Source organism: Arachis hypogaea, chromosome 15, assembly GCF_003086295.3.
Source record: "Arachis hypogaea cultivar Tifrunner chromosome 15, arahy.Tifrunner.gnm2.J5K5, whole genome shotgun sequence".
In the NCBI taxonomy this organism is placed as follows: Eukaryota; Viridiplantae; Streptophyta; class Magnoliopsida; order Fabales; family Fabaceae; genus Arachis; species Arachis hypogaea.
This window is the reverse complement of record NC_092050.1, coordinates 126274287-126286079: the sequence shown is the minus strand read 5'-3', so window position 1 is coordinate 126286079 and position 11793 is coordinate 126274287. Positions and strand designations below refer to the sequence as shown.

The window sequence follows — 11793 nt, the reverse complement described above, 5'->3', positions numbered from 1 at the left end:
GGAGGCTGGAAAAAGGAGAACTACTCTCTGTATTTTATCTTCTCTGCATTTTCTAGTTTTATGATGTATTCTCCATCTTTATTTTCATTTTCAAGAGCTATGAACAACTAAACCCCTTTCATTGGGTTAGGGAGCTATGTTGTAATTTGATGGATCAATACTAATTTTCATTATTCTTCTTTTATTTTTTCTCTTGATTTTACTTGAAAGCTTTCGATCTTCATCCAATTGATTAGTTATCTTGGAAGAGAAGCTATTCAACCTTGAAAGAGGAATGAAGAGATCAAGCTAGAAATGCTTTCTCATACTGGACCAAGTTGGGTTTGGATGGGTATGTGACTATAACCCTCTCAATACTTGATTTAGGAAATGCATGTGGTATAATCAGTGACCATACTTCATCTCTTCTCATGAGCAATTGACCAAGGAATTGGCTATTGATCAAGATTTGAGAGATTGAATTGCAAGAAATTGTAATTCAATCACTTAAGATTGCCAAGGAGATCAATGAGTACATTGATTGAGGAAGAGATGAAAATGAACTTGATCCGGAGAATTGCAACATCTCCTAAGCCCAATGAACTCCCCATCTCTGATCTTACCCATTCTCTTTAATTTCTGCCATTTACTTTTATGAGCAAATCCCCCATTCCCATTTACAATTTTGCAATTTATTTTCAGTCATTTCCTTCCAGTTCTTTAATTCTAGCATTTACTTTTCTGTTATTTACATTCCAGCCATTTTATTTTCTGCAACTCTCAACCCAAATTCTGGATTCGCTCAACTAGAACATTCTTCTAATTAAAGTTGCTTGATCAATCAATCCCTGTGGGATTCGACCTCACTCTATTGTGAGTTTTTACTTGACGACAAATTCGGTACACTTGCCGAAGGGAGATTTGTTGAGAGACAAGTTTTTCCCACATCAAGTTTATGGCGCCGTTGCCGGGGATTGATTGTGCATCAACAATGATTAAATTAGGAAGATCACTAGATTGAGCATTTTTATTTTGTGAATTTTATTTTCTGTTTGAGTGATTTACTTTTTGTTTTAGTTAAACTTCTTCCCTTCCCCGTCTACTCTTTTGTTCTTCTTTGTTATTTTCAATTCTGTTTGCTAACCCACTAACTGTTTGATATATTGCATTACCCACAACTAACAGTAATTCTGACACAAATACTTTCTGCACCTATCTTTTCTTGCTTGCACTTGATGGTTGTATGACAGGGAGAAGAAGCGGGGCTTCAACTTCCTTCGATTCTGAACCTGAGAGGACTGGTGCACGAAATTGTGATGTCCAGGCTCAAACAATCCCCGGCAACGTGAGCAACTTGGTGCTCTGATCTCAATACATAATTGTCACAACTTCGATACAACTAACCAACAAGTGCACTGGGTCGTCCAAGTAATACCTTACGTGAGTAAGGGTCGAATCCCACGGAGATTGTTGGTATGAAGCAAGCTATGGTCACCTTGTAAATCTCAGTCAGGCAGATATAAAGTGATAATGGTGTTTTCGAATATTATATAGTAAAATAGGGATAGAGATACTTATGTAAATCATTGGTAGGAATTTCAGATAAGCGAATGGAGATGCTTTTCGTTCCTCTGAACCTCTGCTTTCCTGCTATCTTCATCCAATCAGTCTTACTCCTTTCCATGGCTGGCTTTATGCAAGGGCATCACCGTTGTCAGTGGCTACATCCCCTCCTCTCAGTGAATAATATGCTCACGCACCCTGTCACGGCACGGCTATTCATCTGTCGGTTCCCGATCATGCTGGAATAGGATTCACCCTCCTTTTGCGTCTGTCACTAACGCCCAGCACTCGCGAGTTTGAAGCTCGTCACAGTCATTCAATCATTGAATCCTACTCAGAATACCACAGACAAGGTTTAGACCTTCCGGATTCTCTTGAATGCCGCCATCATTCTAGCTTACGCCACGAAGATTCTGATTAGGAGATCTAAGAGATACTCATTCTAGCTTAATTCATGTAGAACATAAGTGTTTGTCAGGCACGCGTTCATAAGGGAGAAGGATGATGAGCGTCACACATAATCATCACCTTCATCAAGTTCTTGGGTGCGAATGGATATCTTAGAAGCGAAATAAGAAGAATTGAATAGAAAACAGTAGTACTTTGCATTAATCTTTGAGGAACAGTAGAGCTCCACACCTTAATCTATGGAGTGTAGAAACTCTACCGTTGAAAATACATAAGTGATAGGTCCAGGCATGGCCGAGATGGCCAGCCCCCTAAACGAGATCACAGGATCAAAATACAATCCAGGATCCAAAGATGGTCAAAAAGACGTCTAATACAATAGTAAGAGGTCCTATTTATAATAAACTAGTCACTAGGGTTTACATGAGTAAGTAATTGATGAATAAATCCACTTCCGGGGCCCACTTGGTGTGTGTTTGGGCTGAGCCTAAGTGTTGCACGTGCAGAGGCCATTTGTGGAGTTGAACGCCAGTATTTGTGCCAGTTTGGGCGTTCAACTCTGGTTTTGGATCCTTTTCTGGCGCTGGACGCCAGATTTGGGCAGAAGGCTGGCGTTGAACGCCAGTTTACGTCGTCAATTCTTGGCCAAAGCATAGACTATTATATATTGCTGGAAAGCCCTAGATGTCTACTTTCTAACGCAATTGGAAGCGCGCCATTTTGAGTTCTGTAGCTCCAGAAAATCCACTTTGAGTGCAGGGAGGTCAGAATCCAACAGCATCAGCAGTCCTTTTTCAACCTCTAAATCTGATTTCTGCTCAAGTCCCTCAATTTCAGCCAGAAAATACCTGAAATCACAGAAAAACACACAAACTCATAGTAAAGTCCAGAAATGTGAATTTAACATAAAAACTAATGAAAACATCCCTAAAAGTAACTAGATCCTACTAAAAACATACTAAAAATAATGCCAAAAAGCGTATAAATTATCCGCTCATCACAACACCAAACTTAAATTGTTGCTTGTCCCCAAGCAACTGAAAATCAAATAGGAAAAAAAGAAGAGAATATACTATAAATTCCAAACTATCAATGAAACAGAGCTCCAATCATATGAGCGGGACTTATAGCTTTTTGCCTCTTGAATAGTTTTGGCATCTCACTCTATCCATTGAGGTTCAGAATGATTGGCTTCTATAGGAACTCAGAGTTCATATAGTGTTATTGATTCTCCTAGTTCAGTATGATGATTCTTGAACACAACTTCTTTATGAGTCTTGGCCGTGGCCCTAAGCACTTTGTTTTCCAGTATTACCACCGGATACATAAATGCCACAGACACATAATTGGGTGAACCTTTTCAGATTGTGACTCAGCTTTGCTAAAGTCCCCAATTAGAGGTGTCCAGGGTTCTTAAGCACACTCTTCTTTTTCTTTGGACCTTGACTTTAACCGCTCAGTCTCAAGTTTTCACTTGACACCTACACGCCACAAGCACATGGTTAGGGACAGCTTGGTTTAGCCGCTTAGACCAGGATTTTATTCCTTTAGGCCCTCCTATCCACTGATGCTCAAAGCCTTGGGATCCTTTTTATTTGCCCTTGCCTTTTGGTTTTAAGGGTTATTGGCTTTTTCTGCTTGCTTTTTCTTTCTATATTTTTTTTTCGCCTATTTTTTTCTCTTCTCTTTTTTTTTTCTGCAAGCTTTGCTCTTTGCTGCTTTTTCTTGCTTCAAGAATCATTTTTATGATTTTTCAGATTTTCAAATAACATGTCTCCTAGTCATCATTCTTTCAAGAACCAATATATTTAACATTCTTAAACAACAACTTCAAAAGACATATGCATTGTTCAAGCATACATTCAGAAAACAAGAAGCATTGTCACCCATCAATATAATTAAGCTAAGTTCAAGGATAAATTCGAAACTCATGTACTTCTTGTTCTTTTGAATTAAAACATTTTTCATTTAAGAGAGGTGATGGATTCATAGGACATTTATAACTTTAAGACAAAGTTACTACTACTAATGATCATGTAATGAAGACACAAACACAGATAAGCACATAACATAGAAAACAAAAAACAGAGAAAGTAAGAACAAGGAATGAGTCCACCTTAGTGATGTCCTTGAGCTCTTCTATGTCTCTTCCTTGTCTTTGTTGCTCCTCCCTCATTGCTTTTAGATCTTCTCTGATTTCATGAAGGATGATGGAGTGCTCTTGATGTTCCACCCTTAGTTGCTTCCAATAATTGTGTGGAAGAAAATGTATCCCCTGAGGTATCTCAGGGATCTCTTGATTTGCAGTCAAATGTTCTACCACTGAGCTATAGACCCTTGATGGAAGCTTTTGTCTTCCCTTTCCTCTTTCTAGAGGTTTCTTCTGGCCTTAAGTGCCATCAATGGTTATGGAAAAAACAAAAAAAAGCTATGCTTTGACCACACCAAACTTAGAATGTTGCTCGCCCTCGAGCAAAAGAAGAAAGAATAGAAGAAGAAGATATGGAGGAGATGGATGGGAGTATGTATTCGGCCATATGGGTGGGATTGGGTGGGAGAGAGAGAGAGATGTTGAATTTTGAAGGTAGTGGGTGTGTGGATGTGAGTGGTAAAGGGTTAATAGGGAAGGGTGTTTATTGGGAATAGAGGATGATTGAGAAGAGAGAAGAGAGTGAGTAGAGGTAGGTGGGGATCCTGTGAGGTCCACAGATCCTGAGGTGTCAAGGCATTTACATCCCTGCACCAATTTAGGCATGCAAAATGCCCTTGCACACAACTCTGGGCGTTCAACGCCCCTTTGCTGCCATTTCTGGCGTTGAACGCCAGAACCATGCTTGTTCTGGGCGTTCAGCGCCAGGATGCTCCCATTCTGGGCGTTCAGCGCCAGAACTATGCTCTGTTCTGGCGTTTGAACGCCAGACAGATGCTCCTCCAGGGTGTGATTTTTCTTCTGCTGTTTTTGATTCCATTTTCAATTTTTCTATTTATTTTGTGACTCCACATGATCATGAACCTAAGAAAACATGAAAAACAATAAAAATAAGAATTAGATAAACATTGGGTTGCCTCCCAACAAGCGCTTCTTTAATGTCAATAGCTTGACAGTGGGCTCTTATGGAGCCTCACAGATGTGCAGAGCTTTGTTGAGACTCTCCAACACCAAACTTAGAGTTTGGATATGGGAGTTCAACACCAAACTTAGAGTTTGGTTGTGGCCTCCCAACACCAAACTTAGAGTTTGACTGTGGGGGCTCTGGTTGACTCTGCTTGGAGAGAAGCTTTTTCTGCTTCCTCTCCATGGTTGCAGAGGGAGATCCTTGAGTTTTGAATACAAGGGAGTTCTCATTCCATTGAAGGACTATTTCACCTCTGTCAACATCAATCACAGCTCTTGCTGTGGCCAGGAAAGGTCTTCCTAGGATGATGGATTCATCCTCTTCCTTTCCAGTATCCAGGACTATGAAATCAGCAGGGATGTAAAGGCCCTCAACCTTTACTAAAACGTCCTCTACTTGTCCATATGCCTGTTTTCTTGAGCTGTCTGCCATCTCTAATGAGATTTTAGCAGCTTGCACCCCATAGATTCCCAGTCTCTCTATTACAGAGAGGGGCATGAGGTTTATCCCCGAACCAAGGTCACACAGAGCCTTAAAGATCATGGTGCCTATGGTACAAGGGATTATGAACTTTCCAGGATCCTGTCTCTTCTGAAGCAATGTCAGTTGATCCAGATTACTTAGTTCATTGATGAACAAGGGAGGTTCAACTTCCCAAGCATCAATGCCAAATAATTTGGCATTCAGCTTCATGATTGCACCAAGAAACTTGGCAGTTTGCTCTTCAGTAACATCCTCATTCTCTTCAGAAGAGGAATACTCATCAGAGCTCATGAAGGGCATAAGGAGGTTCAATGAAATCTCTATGGTCTCTAGATGAGTCTCAGATTCCTTTGGTTCCTCAGAGGGAAGCTCCTTATTGACCACTGGACGTCCCAGGAGGTCTTCCTCCTTGGGATTTACGTCCTCTCCTCTCCTCACAGGTTCGGCCATGGCGCTTATGTCAATGGCTTTGCACTCTCCTTTTGGGTTCTCTTCTGTATTGCTTGGGAGAGTACTAGGAGGGATTTCAGTGATCCTTTTACTCAGCTGGCCCACTTGTGCTTCCAAATTTCTAATGGAAGACCTTGTTTCATTCATGAAACTTACAGTGGCTTTAGATAGATCAGAGACTAGATTTGCTAAATTGGAAGCATTTTGGTCAGAGTTCTCTGTCTGTTGCTGAGTTGATGATGGAAAAGGCTTGCTATTGCTAAACCTGTTTCTTCCACCATTATTAAAGCCTTGTTGAGGCTTTTGATCCTTCCATGAGAAATTTGGATGATTTCTCCATGTTGAGTTATAGGTGTTTCCATAAGGTTCACCTAAGTAATTTACCTCTGCTATTGCAGGGTTCTCAGGATCATAGGCTTCTTCTTCAGAAGATGCCTCTTGAGTACTGTTGGATGCAGCTTGCATTCCATGCAGACTCTGAGAGATCATATTGACTTGCTGAGTCAATATTTTGTTCTGAGCCAATATGGCATTCAGAGTATCAACTTCAAGAACTCCCTTCTTCATAGGCGTCCCATTACTCACAGGATTCCTTTCAGAAGTGTACATGAACTGGTTATTAGCAACCATGTCAATGAGTTCTTGAGCTTCTGCAGGCGTTTTCCTTAGGTGAATGGATCCACCTGCAGAAGTATCCAATGACATCTTAGATAACTCAGACAGACCATCATAGAATATATCCAGGATGGTCCATTCTGAGAGCATGTCAGAAGGACACTTTTTGGTCAACTGTTTGTATCTTTCCCAAGCTTCATAGAAGGATTCACCTTCTTTTTGTCTGAAGGTTTGAACATCAGCTCTAAGCTTGCTCAGCTTTTGAGGAGGAAAGTACTTGGCTAAGAAAGCCGTGACCAGCTTATCCCAAGAGTTCAGGCTGTCTTTGGGTTGAGAATCCAACCATAATCTAGCTCTGTCTCTTACAGCAAAAGGGAAAAGCATGAGCCTGTAGACTTCAGGATCTACTCCATTAGTCTTAACAGTATCACATATCTGCAAGAATTCAGTTAAGAACTGAAAAGGATCTTCAGATGGAAGTCCATGAAACTTGCAGTTCTGCTGCATCAGAGAAACTAACTGAGGTTTCAGCTCAAAGTTGTTTGCTCCAATGGCAGGAATGGAGATGCTTCTTCCATGTAGATTGGAATTAGGTGCAGTAAAGTCACCAAGCATCTTCCTTACATTATTATTATTTTCGGCTGCCATCTCCTCTTCCTGTTCGAAAATTTCTGAAAGGTTATCTCTGGATTGTTGTATTTTAGCTTCTCTTAATTTTCTCTTCAGAGTCCTTTCAGGTTCTGGATCTGCTTCCACAAGAATGTTCTTATCCTTGCTCCTGCTCATATGACAAAGAAGAAGGCACAGAAAAATAATAATAATAATAGAGATCCTTTATACCACAGTATAGGGATCCCTTTGTGAGTGGAAGAAAAGAGGGGGAGACAAAGAATGTGATGTAAAGGAAGAAACACAACTGTACGGATGGAAGAGATGTGAGATGAGATGTTAGGATATGAATGAATAAATAGAATGAGATGGGGGAGGGATAATTTTCGAAAATTATTTTGAAAAAGAGTTAGTGATTTTCGAAAATGGTTTTTGAAAAATGTTAGTAATTTTCGAAAATTTTTGAAATCAAAAATAAAAATAAAAATAATTAGTTAATTAAAAAGAAATTTTGAAAAAGGGGGAAGATATTTTTGAAAATTAGAGAGAGAGAGTTAGTTAGGTGGTTTTGAAGAAGTTAAGAAACAAACAAAAAGTTAGTTAGTTAGTTGAAACAAATTTTGAAAAGATAAGAAGTTAGGAGGTTAGAGAAGATATTTTGAAAAGATATTTTTGAAAAAGATAAGATAAGAAGATATTTTTGAAAAGATATGATAGAAATGAGTTTTTGAAAAAGATTTGAATTTTTAAAATCACAATTAATGACTTGATTCACAAGAAATCACAAGATATGATTCTAGAACTTAAAGTTTGAATCTTTCTTAACAAGCAAGTAACAAACTTGAAATTTTTGAATCAAAACATTAATTGCTATTGTTATTTTCGAAAATTTGATACAAAAATAAGAAAAAGATTTTTGAAAAATATTTTTTTGAATTTTTCAAAAATAACTAAGAATTTTGAAAAAGATTTGATTTTTGAAAAAGATTTTGAAAAAGATAAGATTTTCAAATTGAAAATTTGATTTGACTCATAAGAAACAACTTGATTTTAAAATTTTTTGAAAAAGTCAATCCAAATTTTCGAATTTGATGAGAGAAAAAGGGAAAGATATTTTTTTGATTTTTGAAATTTTTATGAAAAACATGAAAATTATGCAATGCATGAAATTTTTAGATCAAAACAATGAATGCATGCAAGGATGCTATGAATGTCAAGATGAACACCAAGAACACTTTGAATGTCATGATGAACATCAAGAACATATTTTTGAAAATTTTTTTAATGCAAAGAAAACATGCAAGACCCCAAACTTAGAATTCTTTAATGCTTAGACACTAAGAATTCAAGAATGCATATGATAAACATGAAAAGACACAAAACAAAAAATCATCAAGATCAAACAAGAAGACTTACCAAGAACAAGTTGAAGATCATGAAGAACACTATGAATGCATGAAATTTTCGAAAAATGCAATATGTATATGCAAGTGACACCAAACTTATGATATGACTCAAGACTCAAACAAGAAAAACAGAAAATATTTTTGATTTTTTTTTATTTTCTAATTTTTTTTTGGATTTTTTCGAAAATTATATGAAAAAGAAAAAATCAGGATTCCAAAATTTTTAACATGAATTCCAGGAATCTTGCATTCTTAGTCTAAAGCTTCAGTCCAGGAATTAGACATGGCTCACTAGCCAGCCAAGCTTTCAATGAAAGCTCCAGTCCAAAACCCTAGACATGGCCAATGGCCAGCCAAGCTTCAGCAGGTGATCATGGATCAGCAGCAGGTGGATGAGCAACAACTAAATTTTTTAAAAACATTTTTATTTTTTTTCGAAAACAGATGAGAAAAATTGTGAAATATTTTTGAAAAATTTTTGGAAATAAAATAAAAAGAAAATTACCTAATCTGAGCAACAAGATAAACCGTTAGTTGTCCAAACTCAAACAATCCCCGGCAATGGCGCCAAAAACTTGGTGCACGAAATTGTGATGTCCAGGCTCAAACAATCCCCGGCAACGTGAGCAACTTGGTGCTCTGATCTCAATACATAATTGTCACAACATCGATACAACTAACCAGCAAGTGCACTGGGTCGTCCAAGTAATACCTTACGTGAGTAAGGGTCGAATCCCACGGAGATTGTTGGTATGAAGCAAGCTATGGTCACCTTGTAAATCTCAGTCAGGCAGATATAAAGTGATAATGGTGTTTTCGAATATTATATAGTAAAATAGGGATAGAGATACTTATGTAAATCATTGGTAGGAATTTCAGATAAGCAAATAGAGATGCTTTTCGTTCCTCTGAACCTCTGCTTTCCTGCTATCTTCATCCAATCAGTCTTACTCCTTTCCATGGCTGGCTTTATGCAAGGGCATCACCGTTGTCAGTGGCTACATCCCCTCCTCTCAGTGAATAATATGCTCACGCACCCTGTCACGGAACGGCTATTCATCTGTCGGTTCCCGATCATGCTGGAATAGGATTCACCCTCCTTTTGCATCTGTCACTAACGCCCAGCACTCGCGAGTTTGAAGCTCGTCACAGTCATTCAATCATTGAATCCTACTCAGAATACCACAGACAAGGTTTAGACCTTCCGGATTCTCTTGAATGCCGCCATCATTCTAGCTTACGCCACGAAGATTCTGATTAGGAGATCTAAGAGATACTCATTCTAGCTTAATTCATGTAGAACAGAAGTGTTTGTCAGGCACGCGTTCATAAGGGAGAAGTATGATGAGCGTCACACATAATCATCACCTTCATCAAGTTCTTGGGTGCGAATGGATATCTTAGAAGCGAAATAAGAAGAATTGAATAGAAAACAGTAGTACTTTGCATTAATCTTTGAGGAACAGCAGAGCTCCACACCTTAATCTATGGAGTGTAGAAACTCTACCGTTGAAAATACATAAGTGATAGGTCCAGGCATGGCCGAGATGGCCAGCCCCCTAAACGAGATCACAGGATCAAAATACAATCCAGGATCCAAAGATGGTCAAAAAGACGTCTAATACAATAGTAAGAGGTCCTATTTATAATAAACTAGTCACTAGGGTTTACATGAGTAAGTAATTGATGAATAAATCCACTTCCGGGGCCCACTTGGTGTGTGTTTGGGCTGAGCCTAAGTGTTGCACGTGCAGAGGCCATTTGTGGAGTTGAACGCCAGTATTTGTGCCAGTTTGGGCGTTCAACTCTGGTTTTGGATCCTTTTCTGGCGCTGGACGCCAGATTTGGGCAGAAGACTGGCTTTGAACGCCAGTTTACGTCGTCAACTATTGGCCAAAGTATGGACTATTATATATTACTGGAAAGCCCTGGATGTCTACTTTCCAACGCAATTGGAAGCGCGCCATTTCGAGTTCTGTAGCTCCAGAAAATCCACTTTGAGTGCAGGGAGGTCAGAATCCAACAGCATCAGCAATCCTTTTTCAACCTCTGAATCTGATTTCTGCTCAAGTCCCTCAATTTCAGCCAGAAAATACCTGAAACCACAGAAAAACACACAAACTCATAGTAAAGTCCAGAAATGTGAATTTAACATAAAAACTAATGAAAACATCCCTAAAAGTAACTAGATCCTACTAAAAACATACTAAAAACAATGCCAAAAAGCGTATAAATTATCCGCTCATCAAGGACCTTCCTTAGATTAAGGAGGGAGGCAAGATGAAAGAAAGTGGTTGGTGCTGAGGAAGAAGAGGAATTCTTTGAAACAAACATGGAAAACCATCATGAAGAAGAAGATCACAACCATGGGGAAGGAGGTAGAGCAAATCATGCTGGGGAGGATAGAAGAGTTTTGGGCTCTTACATCAATCCAAACCCAGGCAATTGTGGAAGTAGCATCCAAAAGCCAACAATCCATACCAACAACTTTGAACTTAAACCACAGCTCATCACCCTTGTTCAGAACAACTGCTCGTTTGGAGGAAATGTTCAAGAAGACCCCAATCAACATTTAACCACCTTCCTGAGAATATGTGACACAATGAAGTCTAATGGTGTTCATCCTGACGCCTATAGACTACTCTTATTTCCATTCTCACTCAGGGACAAGGCAGCCAAATGGCTAGAATCTTTCCCAAGGGAAAGCTTGACAACTTAGGAAGATGTGGTGAACAAATACTTAGCAAGATTTTACCCTCCTCAACGAATCAATAGGCTGAGAGCTGAGGTCCAAACTTTCAGGCAACAAGATGGTGAGACTCTATATGAAGCATGGGAGAGGTTCAAGGACTTAACAAGGAGGTGTCCACCTGACATGTTCAACGAATGGGTGCAGCTGCACATTTTCTATGAAGGGCTCTCTTATGAGTCAAAGAAGGCCGTAGACCATTCATCTGGAGGATCTTTGAACAAGAAGAAGACCATTGAGGAAGCCATAGATGTTATTGAAACAGTAGCAGAGAACGACTACTTCTATGCTTCCGAAAGAGGGAACACAAGAGGAGTAATGGAGCTAAACAATGTAGATGCTCTGTTGGCCCAAAACAAGCTCATTACCCAGCAGCTGGCTGACCTCACCAAGAAGATGGAGATGAACCAAGTAG

General features: G+C 39.1%; 2 non-coding genes across 2 annotated transcripts; one reads left to right on the top strand and one right to left on the bottom strand.

Moving 5' to 3' along the window:
• The first annotated feature begins 6762 nt into the window (after positions 1 to 6762).
• LOC112752743 (small nucleolar RNA R71) lies at positions 6763 to 6866 on the top strand. Its single transcript, XR_003177163.1, has one exon. It is a non-coding gene; the product is annotated as a small nucleolar RNA R71 (small nucleolar RNA).
• A 4536-nt stretch (positions 6867 to 11402) lies between these two features.
• Positions 11403 to 11506, bottom strand: LOC112753670 (small nucleolar RNA R71). The gene has a single exon (XR_003178044.1). It is a non-coding gene; the product is annotated as a small nucleolar RNA R71 (small nucleolar RNA).
• Between the last annotated feature and the right edge of the window lie 287 nt (positions 11507 to 11793).